This window comes from Botryllus schlosseri, chromosome 13, assembly GCF_051294905.1.
Source record: "Botryllus schlosseri isolate E-star chromosome 13, Bs_hap1, whole genome shotgun sequence".
NCBI classification, from domain to species: domain Eukaryota; kingdom Metazoa; phylum Chordata; class Ascidiacea; order Stolidobranchia; family Styelidae; genus Botryllus; species Botryllus schlosseri.
The window spans coordinates 12,400,670-12,416,823 of record NC_137248.1 but is presented as its reverse complement, the minus strand read 5'-3'; the positions used below and the strand labels follow the sequence as shown (position 1 = coordinate 12,416,823).

The 16,154-nt window shown below is 39.5% G+C and overlaps 1 protein-coding gene across 1 annotated transcript in view; it reads left to right on the top strand.

Annotated features, from left to right (window-relative positions):
- The window catches only part of LOC145453504 (B-cell receptor-associated protein 31-like), a 457,607-nt gene that overhangs the window by 288,257 nt on the left and 153,196 nt on the right, over positions 1 to 16,154 (top strand). The window lies entirely within an intron of this gene.

Here is a 16,154-nt window from a genome sequence, read left to right as displayed (position 1 = left end):
AATTACCACCCGAAATAGCCGACGTTTATCGATATGGGATGGTTGGAACCCTCGAAATAGTCGGTTCAACAGCAACAATACATATATTTCGTCAAAAGAGCTATATTTACCCTAGATATTCAATTGTCAATGACAATCCACTAAGACAGTGGTTCCCAACCTTTTTGTCTTCATTCCCCACTTCAGATTTATTCCGAGCCTTCATTCCCCACCAGGACCGTAACAGCACTTCGTCAGCCCCGACAAAAAAAAACGTTGATCTTGGGCCCCCACAGGATGATAAACCTAACTTCTGGGGCCTATTGTACGCACCGAAATCGCGAGTGTCAATGTTATGTTATTGTCGCGCGGAGCGCTTAACTTTTTCAGATTCACGAATGAATTCCGCAATTATTAGAAGCATCATCATATATTACTACCACGTATTACTACTATTATCCTTTCTCAGTCCATGCGATCAGATTCACCGGCAAGGTTCGTGGAGGAAGTGCTTTCAAAAATTTAGGGCAAGTTATAAATGATAATAATGCATCTTCGGGTGGGCCAATTGTTATTAGTCACTTTGTTGCATGCTGTTATTTCTTGACGCCCCCTTCAGGATTGTCGATTATACCGGTAGTGGAAATAGTGGAAATATGCTGAAATCGCCCAAATCTACCATAAACAAATTTCTTTCATTAGGAGCACACGATTCCGATTCCGGATCAGATTGAGAATGGGCGCTACTATATTAAAATCGAAAAATGAAGCTATGTTGAATTGCGCCTAGCGCAAAGAAAATATCAAGATTAATTAAAATATTCCAAAAATTTGGGAGCGAATTCATAATTTCAATTTGCCTGTCGACGGCCGCCAACACATACTAATTGAATTAGGTGTCGACGGTCGCCCAAATTCCCTTCTACGGCCGCTAGCAAAAATACATTGAACATGACATCAATTTCTTTCAAGGTAGGTTGCACTGAGACTAATCCTAATGCTGGTAGTGACCACAGGTTGCACTGAGACTAATCCTAATGCTGGTAGTGACCACAGAGAGCACAGTGTCCTTCTGTACTGCCATGCTAAATTTGATGCAATTTTTTATCCCCTCTCTGCTGGTCACGTAATCAGATTTACCGGAAGAGCTGAGTAAGGTGTGTGGGAAAAGGTAGGACCCCTACCCAGCACTTTTGTCATCACAGAGCAGTGATCTGCTGGTTTGACTACACAATACACACAACCACACCAGTACGCAAGAGCATCGCGTTTAACTGCAACATAAAACGTATTGTGAACCAATACCGGTAACGCTCAAAACTTCGCGAAAGAGGTATTTCACGTCAAACTATTCGTGCTGGATGCGTTTGTGACGCCATGATAGGCCATCCAGAGTTAAAATTGAAGTTTTGTGAACAACACGCAATATAATTTTCGATACATACATTCCAGAGCAGTTAACTGGTAACGGTAATTACTAGGGCAAGTTTTTGTTGCAGTTATATCCGTGGAAAGTTGCATTTATTTTTGAAAAAAGTTGTAAAGTTGCAAAAGTTGCATTTTGACCACATTTTGCTCGGTTGACTAAAAAAGAAAAAGGTCAATTTTCCGGCTCACATCCCGAAATACCTGTAAAAGCTTTACTTCGGTGCTGATTTACGGTGTTTCAGTCGAATTTGGCCGTGTATTTCACCAAAATCGAAAATACTTTCATGAAAGAGAAAGTTGCAAAAAGTTGCATGGAAAAAATGGACAAAAGTTGCAAAAAGTTGCAATATAAGATTCCTTCAAACAGCTTAAAACAGCATTCTACATATCTTACGAGTATTTAGGAAGCTGCCGGAAGCTGTAAAAAAAGTTGCAAAAGTTGCAAAAACGTGCCCTAGTAATTATGCATGTGTCATCGTGAATATGTAGACTGTCCTGTATATAATTTTGAACAAATGTGTCTATTCCCCACCAGTGCGGAATTCCCCACCGTTTGGGGACCACTGCACTAAGACGTCATAATAAAATATTCGTGACGTCGTGGCTTAAAAAAAACAAGGGCCTTGTAAATTTGTTTGTTTTAGATTGAATTTTGTTTTAAATGCAACCCTAGATATATTGGTTATGAAATACGGATTATCATTTGTCACAAAACCTTATTATCCCAATTGAATATGCGAACAGGAGTAGATGTATAAAGTATCGACTGTCGTTCGCTATCGCAGAAAAGGAGCGATGGGACGTTTAGTGCTGATTGGTCACTGCTCACGTGCCGTAGTTTGCCGGTCAATCCAAGAACACCCTTTCACGGCATTTTATTAAAATACTGATGACGTTGACTACTACGCGCACTGCGCGGTGGGCGAAGGTACCATTTTTGATAAAGGGACGCAAATTAACATTGCCACCTCTTCGAACGACCCCTTCTGCACTTCAGGAACCGTTGAGGCTGTTGAAACAATTCAATATCCGTACGCAACTCCAATATTAGTTGGATTTATCGGTCCTATATAGACTACTCGTGATAGAATTAAGCATTAGGATATGTTACTGAAATCTAAATTGAACTGTGGCTACTGGGAGGAATCAGTGCTAGTTTCCGCTTCCATATTGAATACGGAAGTGATGATGAGTATCAAGTGTCTGGCGCTTTTGAATAGCCTTCCTGTGTCCCAAATAAGCAATGCAAATTAGTAAATTTATGAGTGTGATGCATGCAGCAATGCAGCATGCAAATCGTTTTTGACACCTATACCACAAGCCATGGACGTCGCGGTATATGTTGTGATTTCAGAGTATCAGAAATAGATAAATTGATCAACATTCATTCACCAACCATTGAAGTAATGCAACACTACAGACAGCAAATCAAGAGCATATCGATATATGAGTATAGAGAAGTCACAATGCGTTTATCCGCTGAACTAGGAATTTTCAACTTCTGGTTTGTATATGGCAGTTACCCACTGTTGACTCCTTTTAATAGTTGTAGGCCTGCCCAATGGCTGTGAGTATGGACGCGAAACAGGCATCTGTCAAACAATACAAAAATAGCCATTAGCCGACCAACAGATCAACTACCAGGCATGGCGAGATAGCGTATAGTGATATAATCCACTGCTGCAACACCAATGGGTTGCAGGTTCGAGTCCGACAAAGGTCGACTCCAGAATTCCTACCTAAGTGTGGGAGGTTTATCTTGGCTCCTCCTCCTCGCCATCTCATCCGTGTGAGCGGTGTCTTATCAAAAGCCTGGAAGTGGGCCGTGCTACAAGTAGGCAGTTACGGAATAATAATGAAGAAAATTGGTCTGCTGTAAATGACCATAGTAGTCGACAAACGCCATGAATAACCCAAAACAAACAAACAAGCCACCTACCTGCAGCTTGATTGCGCCATGGCCAAACTCATTTGCGAAGTTTGGATTGCTAAAGCATGATTGTAAGAATATTTCCTTCGTGGCGTATGAAAAGGCTCGGGTAACGACAGGCACCAGTAATATTTCTTCAAAAAAACAAACTGCATGGGCGACGCTTCAAATTTGTGAACATTTAATTTTCAGTGGAACGCATAATCGAGATGAAAAAACCCAATGCCCCCATAAGTTGCCACAGAGCCAGTCATGCCATTAAATTTTCAGCTCCCTTCTTTGAGCTAGGTTACGACAATGCCATTACGAAGGAAACTTTCACTTCCTTTTCCACTGTCACTATAAATAAACCATAGAAATGCAACCAACTTTGCATCCAGTCTCAGTCGACTCTGTGGTTTCCATTTGAAGTATAGCTCTATTGAACGGGTTTGTGTGCAATGTGAAACTTTGTGCATTGTGCATGTGCATCTGCAGGAAGAATTTCCATTGACCAAAACACGTCGCATCCAGTCAGAGACTATTAATCTGTCTTGGTCACGCAAATTCGTCACAAGTGCTGATGTCGCAAAATGTTTTCCGGATGCAAGAGAAAAAAGACTATTGCAGTATTACAAGTAGGCCTAGATGTCTGCAATCTCGTCATTCTGTCTGGAAAACTTCAAGGTATTACAGATGAAATCAGAAATATAGAAGCGACCATAGCTTCCATTTCTGCTTGAACTGGTATTCGAGAATATCAGCTACGTTGCAAAATAACTTCGTCAAATATGGGTACGGTGTCAAATGCGAACGTATCCAATCTCCGCGAAATTGTAACTGAACTCTTCGCCGTATATGAATCATAAGGAGAATGGGTGTACTCATACACAAACAGGAAAGTATTTCAAGTCAATTCCGAACTAAATACCTTTCAAGCGGGTAATGAAATGTATAATAGCTCACCTTTGGTCGGAATAAACAGTCGATTCCAACCTTTTTCGTCTTTCTGTGATAGAAGCGTCTGACTAGAACAGAGGTCTCAAACACGCGGCCCGCGGGCCGCATGCCGCATGCGGCCCTCGAGACCATTTTCTGCGGCCCGCGACCGTATTTTCGATTTCGAAGTATTCGACAATATTTAACTGCCATATATCTTTTTTATTGGAAAACTTCACTATCACATCACTTTCAAACGTTACCACTGAGAGGAAGATCAATGAATACTTCGGCGATCGGACATTTCTATTGCTACGGCACAGTAATCATTATATTCAAGTTGTTTTAGATCTGTTCCAATATTCGAAGGTGAATCTAACGGTGATTTAGTTTGACATATCTAATGACATGATCAATAGCCTTTGTTATCAGGAGTATGCCCGAAACCCGGATCAGGCTGTATACTGCTCCGATGCTCTGATATCAGATCAATCTCAAATATATTCTACCTATAATAGTGACACGTCAAATTTCCGCTAGCTGCAAAATTATAACGCGGCAGCTTTTACGATGTCCTGATGCATATTTACTCTCGCATTATGGTGTCTACAGCAGCTATGCCAAGTACAGCAACAATTTTATTCAAATATTTTAAAATGTGATTTTTTTCGTGCCGATCGTGAATTCACAATAGTAAATAATATTTTCAAGAAGCGTGTGGTATGTCAGTCTGCAACGTCCCGTCAAATAAGGCCTACTCGGAAATACATTGAATTCCCCTATTATTGGTGCTGCAGCCCTCGGCGCCATCAAAAATTAGGAAATTGGCCCGCGAGCACATTTGAGTTTGAGACCTCTGGACTAGAACATGATTCGGCAATTGGGCATTTGACGTTCCGCGGGCCAAATCCGGCCTGCGAAACGATTCTGAGCGGCCCACGAAAAGTTACTTGGACTAAAATATAAAACCTACTTTTCAATACTAATGCATGAATGAAAATATAGGCTACATAAACGGAACCAGGAAATACGTTTACTTTGACATTTTTTTAGTAGTATATAGTATATTTATGTACCATAATTAGCCTACGTCGAATGCTTAATCCGTATTCCAAATAAAACCAATATTGCAAAGTATGCTGTGACAATTAAGGTCAAAATCACGATTTCCGCCAAGGACATCGAGATATCCCAGATTTCCACATAGTGCAAACCTTGTTTGTTTCTATTGTTACATTACGAATTACTGGAAATGTGCTTTAAATTGTTAGGTCATATGTTTACAAATATCAATGAATGTGCGTGAATAGCGGTCGCCGAAAAGCGACGTTGACTGAAAGCTGACATTTCAAGGTTTGGCGCTCTGACTATTTGTATACTGAAGTCATTTTAGTTTGTGGTGAGCATGTCTTCGTGTTTACAAATATAATTGGAGTCGGCATTGTGAGAAAAACGCAGTAAAATATGGACTCTCGGCCGAGAGAGCGTGTATTTCAGTACCCCTATCAGCGCAGCTCTCGAGACAAATAAGCTAACTATCAAGCTACACACCGCTCTCGACCAAGACCGGCCTTGTAGTTTCCCAAAGACATTTTGGCGTCTGGAAAAAGTGTCTGATGGAGGTTCATGTAATTGAAATGAGTTAAGAATGTTTCATGCTTCGCATTGTTTTGAATGATGACCTTGAATATGTATATATAAATAATATTTTAGTAAATTAATCCTCACTTTCTCATTACCTAATCCTAACACCTCCACGTAGCAGCCTATATTTTAACAATGTTATTGTTTGTTGTTTGTGTTATTCATGTTGTTGGCCGACTACTATGCTCGTTTAAACCAGGTCAATTTTCTTAATTTTTATCCCGCAGTTGCCGACTTGTAGCACGGCCCACTTCTAGCCGTTTTACAAGATACCGCCTACGTCAGTGGTTCCCAACCTGTGGTACGCGTACAACTAGTGGTACCCGAAGGTCTTCCAGGTGGTACGTGAGTAGATTCTGTTTGTTTTTTTCGAGTGAAGGGATATTATTAGTTAATGTGCAAGTTGTTTTTGAGTTTTTTGAAGCCGTCGTTGTACCTTGATGACCGATCCATTCCCTGTTGATCAATCCGACCTGCCTGTCGGGACTGGGGAGCGAGAAGAGCACACATATATCTAGGATGAACAGACAGCAAAGACGAAAGTAGTTATATAGATCGCTGGTGACCTGGCAGGGGTTCTTATGGGCCCGCTCGACCGGTGCCGCGAAACTCGTGTTGAACCGGTGACCCTTTTGACCCCCCCTTCCGCTCGACCGGTGCCTGGGTTGGTATAGGCATCTCTCGACCGGTAACCCTTTTCGGTATAGGGATCGCTCGACCGGTGCCTCGAAACTCGTGTTGAACCGGTGACCCTTTTCGGTATATGCATCGCTCGACCGGTGCCTCGAAACTCGTGTTGGTGAGTCGTACTTTCGAGTATAGGCATCTCTCGCGTGGTGTTGAATAGTCACCAACAATAACCGCACAAACGGAAACGTGGCTTGCAAGAGGATTAAGCAGTGCGACCTATATTTCGAATGACCTGCGCGCTGAATTGTTTCACGGCCAACCGCGGCGGTCGTGACTCGCCTTTTTTACTATAGGTGGTGACGGTGATTCGCCTGTCGTGTATTCTTACGGGATCTGTGGTGACTCGCCATGTGTTCTTATGGGTGCGGTCGCATGCGGCTATTGCGTCTTATGGCGGGGGTGGCGAGCGGCTATTGATGCTAACACGAAACCCGGCGTGGCGAGCGGCACTTATTTCTTACGGCGGGGGTCGCATGCGGCTATTGCGTCTTATGGGTGCGGTCGTGATTCGTACTTTCGGTATAGACTGCGGGCGGTATGTCGTACTTTCAGCAAAAAAGGTGTGAAATAGTTTGCTAAGTCTAGGAATCACTTGCAAGGTAATATTTTGGTATTTAGTTTACCACAGAGCCGGCGTAGACGGTGATTCGAATATCAACAATAACAACGGTCACAAATTACCACTTCAAATAGCTGTGAAATAGTTTGCAAAACCCCGCGATCGCTGACAAGATAATGTCTCGGTCATAACCATCTTTCACGACTTGGTGTTACAGGCATATTGATCGCTCACGCGGTGAAATTTTAGTAATCAGTTTGAAACAGAACTTGATATCGCTGGTAAGATTTAACAAGTAACGAATAACAGACCGCGGTAACTTGAATAGCGACAAATTGTCACTTATTTCCGCTCTAACCCTAATCCTCTGTGAAGTGAACGCTTATTCAAAAGGGTGTGATAATTTTAAAATCCGACGACCACTCACCGGATAATGCTTCATACATAACAATCCCTCATACCCACTCACAAGGTAATATTTCGGTAATTAGTTTGTCACAGAACCGTCGCAGGCGGTGATTCGAAAACCAACAATTTGTCACTTGCCCGCGATCGCTATATGTTTTACACACCTCTCGAATAGTCGCTGACTTTAGTTGCGTGATAAGATCCATGAAAATATTCAATCAATGTGTTAGTTTGTCAATTCGAAATGAAACTTACTACACAAACCAAGTTGATTCGTATCTGAATGTTTTAAATCGGTACAACTCTAATCCTTTGACAAATCCCTTAACACGTTTTTGTTGAATCGAACGTAACCCGAATATTACTGACGCCGACTTTCACCCGCATCGAATTATTCGCACATTCCGCGCCACTGTTTTCGCACTTATAGAATCAATACCAACTATAACTCTACAAGAATCAAGAATCACAAGTATGTGCATTACACAGTTATTGTCTTTATTAACTTGAAATCAAACACTTAACAAAAACACGCAACTAATCATTTGGCAACTCTAGCATTACCAAAAAATTCCAGTATTGTTGATTGAAAACCCTTGAGTCGTTATTATCAAAAATGTTAAGTACCGCATCGGAATCCATTCGCGGGAAGTACTAAAGGTAAATCCAGATAATCCAAAATGAAATATTTGGACTTTGACAAACATGACTACCAACTTTGATCCAGTCACCTTTCAAGATACTGTGAAACAATCCTTGAAACTTACAACTGTATTCACGACTGAGTTTTCCATTTGTCAAATAGAGTTTCAGTAAATACTATCACTATGACAACTCAACATTTTAACATCTCGCCATGCTCAAACGAGTAAAATACAAAAACCTTGGTAAGTCAATCCGTTTGTAGTAACTCACCAAACCAAAACAAAAAGTGTCCGTATGAAAAGTAGACAAGACTACGCGAGTAATCACTACAACCCACAAACATACCAACTCAGTTGTATCCATGTCCCATATTTTTTTTTTATTCAACTGCAAGATGAAGTAATTACTACTTGGCGCGCGGTTTGAGATTAACACATTACATTTGAGTATACGAGATTTGAATGTCCGACCAACGTAGTTGAGAATTCTTACAATCGAACGCAGGTGTTATATTGAAAATTTTCACGAATTGACACATTGATTTTGACATATGAGATTTTGTAATAGTCGATCATGACTTGATTATTAAATTATGACATTATTAGACCAGGTTGTGTTGAAGGTTATTACGATACCAACAAACTTTTCAGAAACATTGTTATTAACATATCGATTTGTAAAACTAGATTACCATGTCTGAAATGTTTTGATTGGGAAGATTAAGCCGTGTTCGTAAAAACCACACAGCGTATTGTGGAAATCAGGAAATAATTTACAAATGTAATTGTCTCCAGTAACCAAGACTAAAGATGAAACAACAATTTTCTTTGTTGAACAATAACCGGTACAATACTTTATCGTCGTAATCTGCGGTGGGAATTGAAACACTTTCGCACATTTCCCGGTGTCAAGATATCACACTAGGTGAATTGACATATCGCCGCTTGATTAATGCTTAATCCGTTCGCGCCATTTCACGCACTTTGATCATTACAAAAAACAAATTGGAATATGTTTGCTAGATGCATTCAATTCAGTTAGAAATGTCTGGTACACAACAATCGTAATATCAATGAAGTACTTGCTACACTGTAATTCACTTAACGTGTTTTGCATTGTTGTTCATTTGTAGTATTGATTGTTTTTGAACCCCCAAATAATAATTCCCCGACATGAAACCAAACCACTGAAAGTCGTTACCATCACAACGAAACAATTTGTACGATGTTTGCCAAATGTATCCTATAGTTAGGTTTACTAGAATTATTTGTCTAACACATACACCGACAATACAATCGAAAATTTTTCCGTTGTCATTCGCTAGAGTAAATGTCATCACAATACTCTGTCACTAAAAGACGTTACTTGTATGTGATTGAATCCCTAACAATTATCTCACTAAACCGAACTCCAAAGAAATTTTACTCACTCGACGGATATGAAACAGCGTCGCTTAATAGGTCTATATCGTTTTTTCTAAAGGTAAATCATATCCATCCAATAGAAAACAATTTTCACTAGCTTGGTAATGAAACCGAAGTCTTCATTCGATATTTTGTTTGTGTCAAATACTTTGTAATAAACACATTTGAGTGGTTGAGCTTTACATCGTCAAGCTGTCATCTATAAATCGAGATCACATCCGACTTGTAACTGTATCGTTTACCTAACCGAGTTGTATGCACATTGCACAGTTTCATATTTTTATCATTTAGTGATTGCTGAACATACCAAACGATACACATTCACTTCCGAAATACTGCGTTGATCTCAATTCCCTTTGTCGTGATAACCGAAGTACATTTGTTTCGAATTCGTAACAGCCGACTTTTCTATGACACGATAAATTTTGACAAGTTATGCTTAGAAGATTGGTTGCATATCGCGAAAAATAACATACTGCTCATATTGATACTGTTAATCGGTATTTTCACGCGAGTCGATTTTCAAATGAGTAAAATTTATTACATGAGTTTCTCCGCTTAATGTAAATGAAAACTCAGTCGTCTTTTAACATCACAAAGACATTGATAAAAAGTAAGCAATCAAACACAACACTTTGTACGACACTAATTATTGTTCCACACATCTCATTTCATACTAAGTGTATACGAAAGATATTCATGTTACACGAAAATATTCGCTCATGCTACAAACCTGTACAATGATTGGTGGTGTAAGTCCAGCACAATTGTGGTATCCATACGAGTTTAGTTAACACAATTTACGACACCGAGGTCGCCTCATCTTTCGTAAGACAACAAACCAAGGCTTCAGGATATGTCCATGTCATAACAATAAATCAGCTACTCCAACAACAGAGTACATATGTTTTCTAGCACGGTGCTTACATCTTACACACAAATCAACCTACTTTGCTAACGAAAAGTGTTGAGTCATCACAACAATACAACTAAAACATACTATCATACAAAATGGTCGTTATAGTTTGCACACCAACGATACATCGTACCAGTAGCAAGTCTCGAGAATCCAGTTATTCAAAAAACGCGAAAGTGTTTCTACGCCAAGTCGGTATGTTGACGAAAGCATATATTGTAATATCATGATCGATTTACATTCGTTGGTCACAAAATGTCACTACTCTAAATAATTATTTTTCACTCAAAGCCTACTTGTCGCCATTCGTTTCATCAAGCACGAGTTCAAGAAACCTGCTACGACATGAATTGTTATTTTTATGTTGTGTAAATAGGTAATAATTAATTTTAGTAACACTATATCAACATCATCGAGTTGTGCGAATAGATTTACATGTGGTCTTGTGGTTTTAGTCGAAGTATACAGCACGGTCTAATGTAGAGTCATCTCTACTGTACAGCAACTCGGTAATCGAAATGCATTAAAATTTAAACAACGATCTTGTTTCGTCGCACCAAAAATATGTTTACTATCGCGATACTCTGCACAGGCCGTGTAAATCCTTTTCACACTCGTAATAGTATACCAACAGCTACCGGCGACAACGTTTAACAATACCAACAACACTAAACATACGATACCTACCCAAGTAAAATTACCATTTTCACCTAGAGGTCGGTCGTTACCCGAGTAGAAATACCATTATCCTTTGGAGATTTGTCGTTTACCCAGTGTAACAAACCCCTTTTCCTTTGGTAATCTATTTTTTCTCTGGGTAACAAATCTTTTTCACTTGGAAATATATTTTTTCTCTGGTTAACAAACCTTTTTCACTTGGAAATATATTTTCTCTCTGGTTAACAAATCTTTTTTCACTTGGAAATATATTTTTTCTCTGGGTAACAATCCTTTTTCACTTGGAAATATATTTTTTCTCTGGTTAACAAACCTTTTTCACTTGGAAATATATTTTTTCTCTGGTTAACAAACCTTTTTCACTTGGAAATATATTTTTTCCCCGGGTAACAAACCTTTTTCACTTGGAAATATATTTTTTCTCTGGTTAACAAACCTTTTTCACTTGGAAATATATTTTTTCTCTGGTTAACAAACCTTTTTCACTTGGAAATATATTTTTTCCCCGGGTAACAAACCTTTTTCCCTGAGCAACAAACCATTTTCACTTGGTGGTCCGTCGTTTACCCGAGTAAAAATATCATTTTATTTTGGAGATCCGGCGTTTACCCAGTGTAACAATACATTTTCACTTGGAAAAATACTTTTACCTAGAGTAACTAATCATTTTCTCCTGCGTAACAAACCCTTTTCGTCTGGAAACATATCATTTACCTGAGTACCAATACCGTTTTCACTTGGAAATCTATCTTTTCCCCGGGCAACAATACCATTTTCGTTTTGAAAACTGACAACCACACCGGTCAATTTGATATTTTTTGTATATTGTTACAACAGACAGCGACAAAATATACACCAACAACGACTCCGATACATTTGTCTAATCAAATCTTCACTTGCTCTGATGCATCCCATCAAAATCATTGGTTACTCACATACAATAACAATGTGCTGTTGTACATCGACATGTATGTTTTCGGAATTGGTGAATAAAGGGGTTTCCGATATGTCCGTGATGTCCGGGTTCGTGCTTTGGATTTTCCAGAGTCAAAATGTCTGAATAAAACACCCCCTCGACTTTGGTAACTGGTTGATACACGGATAATGGTATTCGGAAAACGGATGAATTTATGTTCCCCATCGCGCCAACAACTCCGGGTTTCCTCAGGCCTGTTTACTATATTGTGTCTTTACTGATCAATACATGTCGCTCTAGTCAGCTGAAGCCGGATCACTAATATGAAAAAGTGTGTGGGGGTCGGATCCGGATATTCACTCATGACCCAACGACCGATATTCAAGTAAACATGTTACAGACCGTGTTTTGTCTCCATGAATAATACCTATGCATACACCATCACATCAAGTACGTCACGATTGGTCACAAGTATTTGCGTAAACGAAGTGTATGTACAATGTGTCGATGCACAAACATCATGGGACACAAATTCACGTTCTCAAGTCTTATCATGCGACGACTCTGTACATTCAATGTGGGCATAGATGACTTGGAGACAAGCAAGCAGCCATATTTGGACGTAACATGGTCTTAGTATGAACCAGCCTCCACCCAACTTACGAAAAATGAATCTCACACGAGTACAACCCTTTCACGGATTCACACCTTGATTTTACAAGATTGTTCGGATTCTTAGGTAGACTTGCATCGTGATCCAGACCTCGACATAATCGGGTTGCGTAACTCACTCAATCCCTGCGTATTGTTAGTCATAACCTGCGAACTTTTTCGCTGAGATCGCAGTGTTTCACTCGGTTTAATGTATTTGGCGATCACCGTCGTTATCAATCTTTCCCGCGATGAGTATGTCGGATATCGCTACTCCCACATAACGACTACAGATAAACATCGTGAGCAGTGAATCCTGATTGAAATCGTAAACAGGGACTCTGTGTGTGTGAATCTCGAGTTCGATTACGATTTTGATAATGCAATCCAGGGTGTGTCTCTGCGAGTTGAAGGTAGATTTCGTGTTAATCACACCACAAGAGGGTGCTATCTCATAACTCTACAGGTCAACATAAACCGGGACTGGAAACTTTTGGTCTATTTGATCCAGCTACCTGTTGAAACGGTGTACCCACACAGAGCATTGAGAAAACGTCGCTACCTGACCGTATCCACGAGTATGGATGGAGTACGCGTAACCGTTCATAGATTCCTCTGGCCCCACACCGTGGTTTTACGACACAGACAAGATGCAGCGGTGGAAATATTGAAAATGAAAAACGATACCTTGGTGACATTTGATTTGGATTTTACACCTGATGAACCATACACTCGATTGGTACATTGGGATGACAACTCTATCGTCAAGGTCGAGGGAAAAGAAATGTACAGATTTGTTGGTGTTGTGGATATTCAGCGAAAATCGGGGTATATGGTTGTGTATGGTTCGCATATTTGACTGAGAATATATCGGTGTGCATAATGCACTGTCCATTGTATCATACCGTGTGTCATCTATGCCCACATTGAATGTACAGAGTCGTCGCATGATAAGACTTGAGAACGTGAATTTGTGTCCCGTGATGTTTGTGCATCGACACATTGTACATACACTTCGTTTACGCAAATACTTGTGACCAATCGTGACGTACTTGATGTGATGGTGTATGCATAGGTATTATTCATGGAGACAAAACACGGTCTGTAACATGTTTACTTGAATATCGGTCGTTGGGTCATGAGTGAATATCCGGATCCGGCCCCCACACACTTTTTCATATTAGTGATCCGGCTTCAGCTGACTAGAGCGACATGTATTGATCAGTAAAGACACAATATAGTAAACAGGCCTGAGGAAACCCGGAGTTGTTGGCGCGATGGGGAACATAAATTCATCCGTTTTCCGAATACCATTATCCGTGTATCAACCAGTTACCAAAGTCGAGGGGGTGTTTTATTCAGACATTTTGACTCTGGAAAATCCAAAGCACGAACCCGGACATCACGGACATATCGGAAACCCCTTTATTCACCAATTCCGAAAACATACATGTCGATGTACAACAGCACATTGTTATTGTATGTGAGTAACCAATGATTTTGATGGGATGCATCAGAGCAAGTGAAGATTTGATTAGACAAATGTATCGGAGTCGTTGTTGGTGTATATTTTGTCGCTGTCTGTTGTAACAATATACAAAAAATATCAAATTGACCGGTGTGGTTGTCAGTTTTCAAAACGAAAATGGTATTGTTACCCGGGGAAAAGATAGATTTCCAAGTGAAAACGGTATTGGTACTCAGGTAAATGATATGTTTCCAGACGAAAAGGGTTTGTTACGCAGGAGAAAATGATTAGTTACTCTAGGTAAAAGTATTTTTCCAAGTGAAAATGTATTGTTACACTGGGTAAACGCCGGATCTCAAAAAGAAAATGATATTTTTACTCGGGTAAACGACGGACCACCAAGTGAAAATGGTTTGTTGCTCAGGGAAAAAGGTTTGTTACCCGGGGAAAAAATATATTTCCAAGTGAAAAAGGTTTGTTAACCAGAGAAAAAATATATTTCCAAGTGAAAAAGGTTTGTTACCCGGGGAAAAAATATATTTCCAAGTGAAAAAGGTTTGTTAACCAGAGAAAAAATATATTTCCAAGTGAAAAAGGTTTGTTAACCAGAGAAAAAATATATTTCCAAGTGAAAAAGGATTGTTACCCAGAGAAAAAATATATTTCCAAGTGAAAAAAGATTTGTTAACCAGAGAGAAAATATATTTCCAAGTGAAAAAGGTTTGTTAACCAGAGAAAAAATATATTTCCAAGTGAAAAAGATTTGTTACCCAGAGAAAAAATAGATTACCAAAGGAAAAGGGGTTTGTTACACTGGGTAAACGACAAATCTCCAAAGGATAATGGTATTTCTACTCGGGTAACGACCGACCTCTAGGTGAAAATGGTAATTTTACTTGGGTAGGTATCGTATGTTTAGTGTTGTTGGTATTGTTAAACGTTGTCGCCGGTAGCTGTTGGTATACTATTACGAGTGTGAAAAGGATTTACACGGCCTGTGCAGAGTATCGCGATAGTAAACATATTTTTGGTGCGACGAAACAAGATCGTTGTTTAAATTTTAATGCATTTCGATTACCGAGTTGCTGTACAGTAGAGATGACTCTACATTAGACCGTGCTGTATACTTCGACTAAAACCACAAGACCACATGTAAATCTATTCGCACAACTCGATGATGTTGATATAGTGTTACTAAAATTAATTATTACCTATTTACACAACATAAAAATAACAATTCATGTCGTAGCAGGTTTCTTGAACTCGTGCTTGATGAAACGAATGGCGACAAGTAGGCTTTGAGTGAAAAATAATTATTTAGAGTAGTGACATTTTGTGACCAACGAATGTAAATCGATCATGATATTACAATATATGCTTTCGTCAACATACCGACTTGGCGTAGAAACACTTTCGCGTTTTTTGAATAACTGGATTCTCGAGACTTGCTACTGGTACGATGTATCGTTGGTGTGCAAACTATAACGACCATTTTGTATGATAGTATGTTTTAGTTGTATTGTTGTGATGACTCAACACTTTTCGTTAGCAAAGTAGGTTGATTTGTGTGTAAGATGTAAGCACCGTGCTAGAAAACATATGTACTCTGTTGTTGGAGTAGCTGATTTATTGTTATGACATGGACATATCCTGAAGCCTTGGTTTGTTGTCTTACGAAAGATGAGGCGACCTCGGTGTCGTAAATTGTGTTAACTAAACTCGTATGGATACCACAATTGTGCTGGACTTACACCACCAATCATTGTACAGGTTTGTAGCATGAGCGAATATTTTCGTGTAACATGAATATCTTTCGTATACACTTAGTATGAAATGAGATGTGTGGAACAATAATTAGTGTCGTACAAAGTGTTGTGTTTGATTGCTTACTTTTTATCAA